The sequence below is a fragment of the Sinocyclocheilus grahami genome, unplaced genomic scaffold (genome assembly GCF_001515645.1).
Source record: "Sinocyclocheilus grahami isolate Dianchi unplaced genomic scaffold, SAMN03320097.WGS_v1.1 scaffold792.1, whole genome shotgun sequence".
NCBI lineage: Eukaryota > Metazoa > Chordata > Actinopteri > Cypriniformes > Cyprinidae > Sinocyclocheilus > Sinocyclocheilus grahami.
This window is the reverse complement of record NW_015505971.1, coordinates 794,188-805,761: the sequence shown is the minus strand read 5'-3', so window position 1 is coordinate 805,761 and position 11,574 is coordinate 794,188. Positions and strand designations below refer to the sequence as shown.

General features: G+C 42.1%; 1 long non-coding RNA gene across 1 annotated transcript; it reads left to right on the top strand.

Annotated features, from left to right (window-relative positions):
* The first annotated feature begins 2,228 nt into the window (after positions 1-2,228).
* LOC107561792 (uncharacterized) lies at positions 2,229-11,322 on the top strand. The gene is made up of 4 exons (XR_001605912.1): positions 2,229-2,296; positions 6,409-6,410; positions 9,064-9,072; positions 11,312-11,322. It is a non-coding gene; the product is annotated as an uncharacterized lncRNA (long non-coding RNA).
* The last annotated feature ends 252 nt before the right edge of the window (positions 11,323-11,574 follow it).

Sequence of the window (11,574 nt, the reverse complement as noted above, 5' to 3'; positions counted from 1 at the left end):
GTCGCACACAGAACCGTTCACGTTTGCTGCATGCTCTCTTTTACATCCTCCACATTCCTAACCCAGCACCATCAAGTTACTTATTACTGATATCAACCCAAATTTGGTCAAATCAAGTCAGCTTCCTAACCTAACAGTCTCAACCGAGCGTTTGGATTGAAACAATTACCAGCATGTTTTATATGTGTAGGCTATAAAAAAGTACACAGTGTATGTTTTTGCTAAATCGCTTGCAAATATAAGATAGTTGTGAGGTCATACATACCACGTAATATTAGAATAGGTACACCTAAGTTTCAAAATACTTACAGTAGAAATAATTGGTAATTTTACTGGTTATTACCCCTTTATTCCCCAAACGTAGCATATTATTTCCTTATACTGTACCTAGACAAAGGTACTGAATAGGTACACTATAATTACAAAAAAGTTTTAAATTCTGTTTACTTACACAGTATGTTGCGGGTTGTAATATAAACCATTACCGTTGGAGCCAACTGCTTTATGAAATAAGTTTATGAATGCTGACATGTCAAATAAGAATACATTCACTAGTGGCTCCCAACCTTTTTTGTCGGGGTCCCCCCTACGTACATATATGACAATCTGAGCCGCCCCCCCCAAAAAAATATTATATATTATTATTATATTACATATAAAAATTTATATATATATATATATATATATAAACATAAATATACATTTGCTTTAGCTCAAACTGCGCTCTCTTTTCTTTTGAGCTGAGCTGATAAAAGGTCCATGCGACATGCAGTTTCAAACGAGAAGTGCTATTTCATTTAGCTTTTGGCGCGCTTGGTGTTTAATATGTAATTTATCATGCACATCAAAATGCTAACGCTTATCAGTTCGACAGATTGGTAGTGGCACCAGCACGGCCTCTAACACAATTTAGTGTCACCGGCAGAAAAAAGTCTGGAGCCCTGGCTGACTACTTTCAGTTGCACTTTTATTGAATTGTTTATTTTATTTAATTGCCTTATCTTGGCATTGTAAGCATATGATTAAAAAAAAAAACATATATATATACAATTATTTGTGGAACATTTTATACATCTTTATTTGACCTCAAATAAAGGTGTGTGTGTATGTGTTTGGAAAAGAGGGATTTTTTTTTACTATTTTTTTTCTTCCTATTTCTTTTTCAAAAAGCCTTCAAAGCCAAAGTTGTTCAAAGGACTGGGGGTAGGGGAGGAGGACCAGACAGGGCTGTTTTTAATTCATCCTTCTTAATTAACAGTCTGGGCAGCAGCTTCCAAACACTAAGGCTTGACTCACTGTTTTCTCTTATTTTCCCTAAACAGAGCAAACGGTTCACCATGAGAAAGAGTGCTGGGAAGAGGGTTGGGCCTGTGTCTAGCACACTTCCTAAAGCTGTGTTGCAGTGAGATGTGATCCACTAGGTGCTTTACTCATCCTTAAGTTATATATTTTGTTTAATCTTGCACCTTGATTTCTCTTCACTTTCTCCATTTCACCTGAATACATTTTTCTAAATGAACAGAATCAAAAAGATTAATTGATTAAACATGAAACAGAAGAATTGCTGTGCAATATCAACGAAAAAATACTGTAGTTGCAAAAAAAGGTTTTTAAGGAAGAACATCAAAAAAGATAGGCCTGACACAAAACAACTGTAACATTATCATTCATTCTTAATTTATAAAAGCAAAACAAAGTTTTCTTTTACCTTTAATTTATTTTTTACCTTTTTTGGGTGTTTCTGTCGAATGCCGAAGATCACTTCTCTGTCACTTGAATGCTTCTTTCATTACTTCTGTTAGCTGACAAATGAATGAAATACTCAGGAGGTAAAGTAATCATTTAAAGCTGCAGTCTGTAAGTTTTGCCTCTTTGTCACCATCTTTGTTTGAAAACCTGCAATTGCAGTTGTTTACACAATTATCTTTAATACGTGGTTTGTGCACTGGTATGGCTCCAGTGCGGATGAATCGAATGTTTTGAGGAGTATGTGTAGCTGTAAGTCCCTGCACCGGTGTGGATACTGTACTTAGGAATCACAGATTGTCTACGTCTTGGAAGTGTGAGCCAAATAAGAATTTTCACCGGATCTTGTCATCTGAACAAGTAAGTAACAAGTCTACTAAATTTGTACTGACCAACTAAGGAAAAAAGCATTACAATAAATCGCGCTACCAATGGTGATTAAATCTAACGATCGGCTAGCTATTATCTACGGTGACTGGGAGGGGATGTCTTCGGTTCACTTAGTTTTGTTGTGGCCACGACATATTAACTCATTGGAACGTGATAATATGTTGTGGCCACGAGATATGAGTTCGTAGGAACGTCATATTAACTCGTGGGAACGTGATATTATGTCATGGCCACGAGATCATTTTCTCGAGGTAACGACAACCTTATGTCGTGGCCTCGAGATGCTATGTTGAGGGAACAACATCCATTTCTCGTTATTCTCTTTAATGCGTAAACAAACCTGTGTGACCATAGCAACCAAGGATTATTAGAGATGGATGAAACATTTGTATTAACATTAAACATTTAATTTAATATTTGTATATTATTATTATTATTATTATTATTATTATTATTATTATTATTATACAGCATTCAAATCTTTTCTTCTCTCGAGGTAACGACAACCTTATGTCGTGGCCTCGAGATGCTATGTTGAGGGAACAACATCCATTTCTCGTTATTCTCTTTAATGCGTAAACAAACCTGTGTGACCATAGCAACCAAGGATTATTAGAGATGGATGAAACATTTGTATTAACATTAAACATTTAATTTAATATTTGTATATTATTATTATTATTATTATTATTATTATTATTATTATTATTATTATTATTATACAGCATTCAAATCTTTTCTTCTCGCATTTATTTGCGGTTGTACTGGTGAATCCAGATCTCAACAAGAGATCACAGCAATTCACCCAAGCACCTTACGAAGGATATGGGCAGTGCCCATGAGTGCGATCTTTTGCACTTCACTGACGGATGGCCTGGGAGCATTTTTAAGTTCTGAATGAAACCCTTCTTTAATGTTCCTAATGCTGCTACTATCACTGGTACAGTTCTCGTTTTACATTTCCACATCCTACTGATCTCAGGTCCTTGTATTTACTGATCTTCTCGGTTTCCTTTAGCATGATGTTAGTATCATCTGGAACAGCTATATCAATCAGCAGACATGTTTTTTCTTTTTTGTCATGCAACACTATGTCAGGGTGATTAGCTAAGATGGTTCTGTCGGAAACTATTGGAACATCCCACATAATGATGTTATCATTGACATTGATGACTTTTTCTGGTTCATGTTCATAGTATTTATGTGTAACTTGAACTCCCAGATACTTGCTGTCACAAATTCAGCCTCTGTGGCTCCCTCCGATCACCACCAGAGGGAAGCATCACCGGAGTACTAAATATCCCCTCGGACTCCAATTCCGACAATGCACCTTGCCAGAGACTAATCACCTGCACAGGTGTTCCCCATCTACCTGGTTTATTTATACTGTGCCGTCCCTGCTCTCCTTGCAAAGTCTTGTTTTGTCTAGCAGACATTTCTGAGCATTTTCCCTGTTTTGATTTCCTGTTTATTACCTGGACTGATTTCCCGATTACGATTGCTTGCTACCTACCTATTCTGACCCTGCCTATGTTGATTCTTGCCATTGTTTGTCTGCCGCCTGCCTCGACCCTTATAACGAACTCTGTTTACGATTCTGCCCAGCCTTCTTTGTGTCTGACACCTGGTGACGATTTATGCCTGTATGACCTGCCTTGTGATCTAATAAAGCTGCACATGGATCCTAACGCCACTGCCTCTGTGTTACAGAAGACTTTGCCAGAAATCGATCCAGCAGCGTTCTATCACTCCACCACAGAGGTATCTGCTCAAGCATCGGTTCTGGTCACACACCAGCAACAATTAAACCGACTTACCTCGCTAACGGAAGAGATGGTAAAGACCTTGCAAGCCCTTCATCTGCAAGCCCCCGAAGCCCACGCCTCTCCTCCGAATCCACCGCTTCAAGCCCCGGTTTCACCTACCTCCACCGCCAGCCCTCGTTTGGCGTTTCCCGAGATGTTTGATGGCTCACCCTCAAAATGTAAAGGTTTCTTACTCCAATGTTCCATGTTTGTTCACCAACAACCCATGTTGTATTCCACAGATGATAGTCGCATCGCATTTGTCTGTTCGCTTCTCACTGGAGGGGCGTTGGAGTGGGCTACGGCAGTGTGGAATGAGAATCAGGTGATCATTCCTTCCTTCTCGGCTTTCATCCAGCGGTTCAAGGAGGTGTTCGAGCATCCCGCTGATGGAAAGGAGGTGGGCGAGCAACTGTTGTCGTTACGCCAGGGCAGAGGTTCGGCGTCGGATTACGCCCTCTCATTCCGCACTCTCGCTGCACAAACAGGTTGGCCGGAGGATCCTCTCAAACTACACTTTCGCAGAGGTCTGAGCATGGAACTGCAATCTGAATTAGCCTGTCGAGACGAGGGGAGATCCTTGAATCAATTCATCGAACTGGCCATTCGGATCGATAACCTCCTTCGCTTTCGTCATCAGACTCGGCTCTCTTCGGCTCCAGTCGGCGCGTCATCACCACTTCCTGACACAGAACCTATGCAGATTGGCTTTACTCATCTCAGAGGAGAGGAGAGAGAGAGACGTATTCGCCAAAATCTGTGCCTATACTGCGGACTGTCTGGACACATGAGAGCTTCCTGTCCCACTCGGCCACCTCGCAATCCTTCTCCGATGAGTTCGAATTTCAGTACTTCCACTGCTTTAGAGATTCCAGTCATCTTAAAAGTTAATGGACAGATCACTGAGGCTACGGCTTTGATTGATTCAGGAGCTGCAGGAAATTTCATTGACACTAGTTTTGCAAAAACTCATAATATTCCTCTTGTTCCCTGTACGTCTCATTTGGCAGTGGCAGCTCTAGATGGCCGTCCGCTGGGCACTGGCCAAATTCAATTCTCTACCACAGACCTTCAATTATGCACTGGAGCTCTTCACACCGAACTTATCCGTCTCTTCGTATTTCAATCTCCACGAACACCTGTCATTCTGGGACTGCCTTGGCTAGAGAAGCACAACCCCTCAATCTCATGGTCCGAGGGACAGATTACACAGTGGTCAGAGTCCTGCCGTCAGAATTGTCTCAATGCTTCACCGGTCAGAAAGGAAAGGAATTGCACGCCTGTCAGCCAACTTCCTGCTGAATATTACGATCTCAGGGAGGCCTTCAGTAAGATAAAGGCTTCACAATTACCCCCTCATAGAATGAGTGACTGTGCCATCGAACTCCAACCTGGTTCACATCCTCCCAAGGGGAGGGTTTTCCCCTTATCTCAACCTGAAGCGGAGGCTATGAAGTCCTATATCGAAGAGGAACTCGCTAAGGGGTTCATAAGACCATCCACATCACCTGCCTCTGCTGGGTTTTTCTTTGTTAAGAAGAAGGATGGAGGTCTCCTTCCTTGCATTGATTACAGAGGACTCAACGATCTCACCATAAAGTTTCGCTACCCCTTGCCCCTAGTCCCTGCAGCTCTGGAACAGCTCCGAAAGGCAAGATATTTCACCAAGCTAGATTTGCACAATGCTTACAACCTCATTCGCATCCGTGAGGGTGATGAATGGAAGACTGCTTTCTCTACCACGACTGGGCACTACGAATATTATGTTATGCCATTCGGGCTTGCCAACAGTCCTTCAGTGTTCCAGGCCTTCATTAATGATGTGTTCAGAGACACGTTAAATCGCTGGGTCATTGTTTACATAGACGACATCTTAATCTATTCAGACTCGTACGAGGATCATGTCAAGCATGTTCGGTCAGTCTTAGAACGTCTCATCAGCCACCAGCTATATGCCAAAGCCGAGAAGTGTGAGTTTCATCAGGAGACAGTATCATTCCTCGGATATGTGATCAGTTCAGGAGGGGTGGCCATGAACGAAAAGAAGGTACGAGCCGTTGTTGACTGGCCTCTACCTGCCACCTTAAAGGAACTACAACGCTTTCTAGGATTTGCCAACTTCTATAGGAGATTAATTCGTAACTTCAGCACAATGGCAACTCCCATGTCTTCTATGACTAAGTAGGGTACTCAATGCCTTGCATGGTCCCCAGCAGCCCGTTCAGCCTTTCAGACCCTCAAGGAGAGATTTACCACTGCACCCATCTTGTACCATCCCGACCCAGAACGAGAGTTTATTGTGGAGGTGGACGCATCCAGCACGGGCATTGGGGCAGTTCTCACTCAACGACATGGTAACCCGCCTAAGTTATATCTCTGCGCCTTTCATTCCCGTAAACTTAATTCCACCGAGCAGAATTACGATTTGGGCAATCGAGAACTTCTTGCCATGAAGGTCGCCTTTGAGGAGTGGCGTCACTGGCTCGAGGGTGCCAAACACCCCTTTATTGTACTCACCGATCACCGCAATCTGGAATATCTGAAATCAGCCAAAAGACTCAATCATAGACAGGCAAGATGGTCACTATTCTTCACCAGATTCGACTTCACAATAACCTACCGTCCAGGATCTCAAAACACTAAGGCGGATGCCCTGTCTCGACTCTATGAATCAGCCACACTATCTCCCAGTCAGGACTCCATCATTCCGTCTACCATCATTCTCGCACCCGTACAATGGGACATCATGACTGAGATCACAGATGCCCAGGGCACCGAACCACCTCCAGCTGAAACTCCACCTAACCTCACATATGTACCGCAAGCTCTACGACAAAGAGTCATTCAGCTAGTTCATTCAACTCCCGGCTCCGGACACCCAGGTATAGCAGCTACCCTTCAGTTACTAAATAATCACTTCTGGTGGCCCACTCTACAAGCAGAGACAATCGTCTTCATCCGAGACTGTGCAACTTGCAACATAACCAAATCCCCTCATCAACTGCCTGCTGGTCTCCTACAACCATTACCCATTCCACAACGCCCCTGGTCCCACATAGCCATCGACTTCATAACAGATCTGCCTGCCTCACAGGGTCACACTACCATTCTCTCTGTTATCGATCGTTTTTCCAAGGCCTGCCGCCTGATTCCTCTACCCAAACTACCCACTGCTCTTGAAACAGCCAAGGTGCTCTGCAACTATGTATTCAGGTTTTACGGCCTTCCTGAAGACGTGGTCTCTGATCGGGGCCCCCAGTTCACCTCCCGAGTCTGGTCCGCTTTCTGCCGACAGCTGTCAATGTCAGTCTCACCTCCGTGTATCACCCATAGTCGAATGGTCAGGTGGAACGTCTCAACCAAGAACTCACTTGGTTCCTCCGATCATACCGACTGGAGCCGCTACTTACTATGGGCCGAGTATGCACAGAATTCACTCCGCAAACCTGCGACAGGTATCACCCCATTCCAATGTGTTCTGGGGTTCATCAGGACCATCAGAACTTCCGGCCGTTAACTCATGGCTACAATGAAGCGAGGAGACGTGGAATGAGGCTCACGTTCATCTCCAGAGAGCAGTCCACCGAACAAGGGAACAAGCTAACCGCCATCAGCGCGCCAATCCCAACTATCAGCCTGGTCAGCGGGTCTGGTTGTCCACTCGGGATCTTCGTCTCCGGTTACCCTGCAAAAAACTCAGTCCTAGGTACGGGGGTCCCTTCAAAATGATCAGACAAATAACTCCTGTTTCATTCCATTTGGCTTTACCTGCACATTATCGTATCTCACCCACTTTTCATGTCTCTTTGCTCAAGCCCGCTGGTGGTCCGAGAGAAGCTGAGGACCAGGAGGAGGCTGGTGACCAAAGAGTCCCTCCCATCACCATAGACGGTGAAAAGGCTTACCGAGTTCGGGAAATCTTGGACTCTCGTCGCCGGGGCAGAATGATCCAGTACCTAGTGGACTGGTAGGGGTACGGTCCGGAGGAACGGTCCTGGGTCAATGCAGAGGATATTCTGGACCCCTCACTTACCACAGACTTTCACAGAGACCACCCGGATAAACCTGCCCCGAGACCCCGTGGAATACCCCGGCGTCGTCTGCCTCTGTGCGTCAGGAGCTCACAGGGGGGGGGACTCTGTCACAAATTCAGCCTCTGTGGCTCCCTCCAATCACCACCAGAGGGAACCATCACCGGAGTACTAAATATCCCCTCGGACTCCAATTCCGACAATGCACCTTGCCAGAGACTAATCACCTGCACAGGTGTTCCCCATCTACCCGGTCTATTTATACTGTGCCGTCCCTGCTCTCCTTGCAAAGTCTTGTTTTGCCTAGCAGACATTTCTGAGCGTTTTCCCTGTTTTGATTTCCTGTTTATTACCTGGACTGATTTCCCGATTATGATTGCTTGCTGCCTACCTATTCTGACCCTGCCTGCCTTGTTGATTCTTGCCATTGTTTGTCTGCCGCCTGCCTCGACCCTTATAACGAACTTCGTTTACGATTCTGCCCAGCCTTCATTGTGTCTGACACCTGGTGACGATTTATGCCTGTATGACCTGCCTTGTGATCTAATAAAGCTGCACATGGATCCTAACGCCACTGCCTCTGTGTTACACTTGCACATAGACCAATGAACATAGCTGGCTACTTTGTTGTGTCTGTTGGTGTACTCAGACTGTGCAAGTGTAGTACAGCTGGCAACAATATGGCTTATGTGCTCTTCAACCTTGTTGGACATCCTGCATTTACTGTCTTCTGTTTGTTTCAGGATGTTCTTCTTGTGGTACTTGGTGTTGAGTACCTGGTCCTGCACTGCAAAAATCAGGCTTTCAGTCTCCCCTTTTAAACCAGAGCTGTTTAGCCACTGCATAGATGCCTGCTTATCGACACCTGGTCTTTCCAAGTCTCAAAAAAATTGTCCATGCATAGGTTTGCCCTTGAGGAGTTAAATTTTTTTTTTCTCAATGTTGTTCTTTAATTGCTTTTTTATATTCTTCACATCAGTGATTTGTTTCAAGTACTTTCCTTTTATCTTCTGAGCTTCTTTCCGAAGAGAGTATTTAGGCTTACCAGCATCGTGGTCTTCCAGTAGTCGCGTAAACATATCTTTGCCCAGCATGATGTAGTGGCTTAGGCCAACGGTAGCGGTTTCGAAAGCAGATTCTAGTTTGACTAATCCACGGCCAGCATCTCGTCTCCTGATATACAGTCTTTCAACATCAGCTTTCGGGTGATGGATGCCTGCAATAGTCAGGAGTTTCCTTGTTTTTCTATCCATCCTCTTAATGTCTGTTCTCAACCAGTTGATGACACCAAAGCTATAAGCTATAAGCCACAACTGGAACAGCTAGATTATTAATGGCTGTGATTTTGTTTTTGGAGCTTAAATCAGTCTTCAATACCTGACGAACTCGACGATAGTACTCTTTCGCTATCTTCTCTTTCATTTGAATGTTATCAATGCTATCATTCTCTTCGACACCTAGGTACTTGTATGTTTCATTCATATCCATGTTCCTAATGACTGTTTGGTCATTCAGTTGGATATTCTGACTTTTGATTAGTTTACCATGTTTAAAGACAGCCGTGACACATTTATCTAAGCCAAATTCCATTTTGATGTCATCACTGAACCCATTGACAATAGTGAGACCTTGCTTTAGTTGAGTCTCATCCTTTGCAAGCAGTTTCAAGTCGTCCATGCAGAATAGATGGCTGACTTTATTGTACATGTCGACTTCAAATCCAATACCTTGTCTATTTAACATGTTAGTTAGTGGTATTAATGCTAAGCAGAACAGAATGGGAGACAAGGAGTCGCCTTGGAATATACCTCGTTTAATTGCAATGCAACCCGTCTTGATATGACCTCTGGTGTAATAGAGCACTATCTCAGTCTTCCACTCTCTCATCAATGTCTCTACAAATCGAGTTATAGATGGGCAGACTCGATAGGTTTCCATAGCTGCTATTATCCAGGTATGAGGCACACTATCGAATGCCTTCTTGTAATCAATCCATGCCATACCAATATTTCTCCTTTGTGTCTTTGCCAGGGATGCAACCATTTTACTTACTAATAGATGGACTTTACATCCTCTAGATGATTTTCTACACCCTTTCTGTTCATCTGGGAGGATGCCATGCTTAATTGAGTGGTTGTATATTCTGTTTTTCAATGCAGCTGTAAAGATCTTTTAAGTTGTTGGAAGGAAAGTTATCGGCCAGTAGTTATTCGGGTCCCTTGTGTTCTTGCCTTTGGAGATTAAGAAGGTGGTTCTAGATGTTAACCACTCAGGTATACCTCTTGGATCATTAATGATGTCATTGAAAGCTCTTGTAAGGTGTTTATGAAGGGCAGTTAGTTGTTTGCACCAGAAATTCTGGAGTTTATCTGGTCAAGGAGATTTCCAGTTGTGAGTTTGCTTGTTAATATTATTATTATTATTATTATTATTATTATTATTATTTTATTAAGTTGTTACAGCTATATTTTTATATTTATTTAATATAAATATAATATTTTATTATTTCTCCTTTCAATTAAATTCAATTCGCTTTAACTAATTAACTTTCTGTATAATTATTCTAGTATTTGCTACCATATATTTTGCAAATACTGTAAACGCCTGACAATTATGCCAATACTTTATGACTGTAGGCTATTTATGCCCGTGTGTGATGATAAATGAGCGTGTTGTGTTTTCATTTACAAATGAAACTATGTGAATGATTCATTCCTCAGGGAAACACTAGGCTATAATATTAATTATTAATTTGCCAAAATAAAATGAAATATATGTTAAATTCAACCTTTAAACTGCACTTCCAGTAGGCTATACATTCCAGTCAGCATAATCAAAGCTTTATTGGCATGTCGAGCATTTACAGTAGGCTTATTTACACAACTAGTCAGAACGTTATGCAAAGAGATTGAAATTAAGGGGTGAAACTAATATAAAATATAATAATATGCTTATAATAATGATAATAATAATAATAATATACAAATATTACGGAAAAAGACGATCAGTTAATGGATATAGCTACAAGACTGTGGCTGGATAAAAATGTTTTCTTGTAGGCCTATTTTATTTTATGTACTTTATGTAACATTTAGGCTTAAACTTAATTTGAATGCTGTCTACATAGCCTACAGTCCATTAGCCTAAGACTATGGTTAATATAATAATTTAATAATGTAATAATTTCAATAATAATTAATAGCCTATAATAATTTCTTAATTCAAAATAAATATTAAAAAACCCTCTCTGATAATCCCGGGTTGCTGTGGTAACGCAGGTTTGTTTTTATGCATTAAACTCGTGGCCATGAGACAAATATGTTGTTCCCTCAACATAAGAAGTCGTGGCCACAACATAAGGATGTCGTTACCTCGACAAAATGATCTTGTGGCCACAACATAATATCACATTCCCACAAATTAATATTTCGTGGCCACAACATAATATGACACTCCCACAAGTTAATATGTGTCACAATCTGTGATGGCGAGGAATGATGGAGATGAGAAATAAACGAAACAGTCTTTAATCGAAGAAACACAGGGTACATCCAACACTGGGAATGGCAGGAAACACATAAACATAAGTATAACCAACCTAG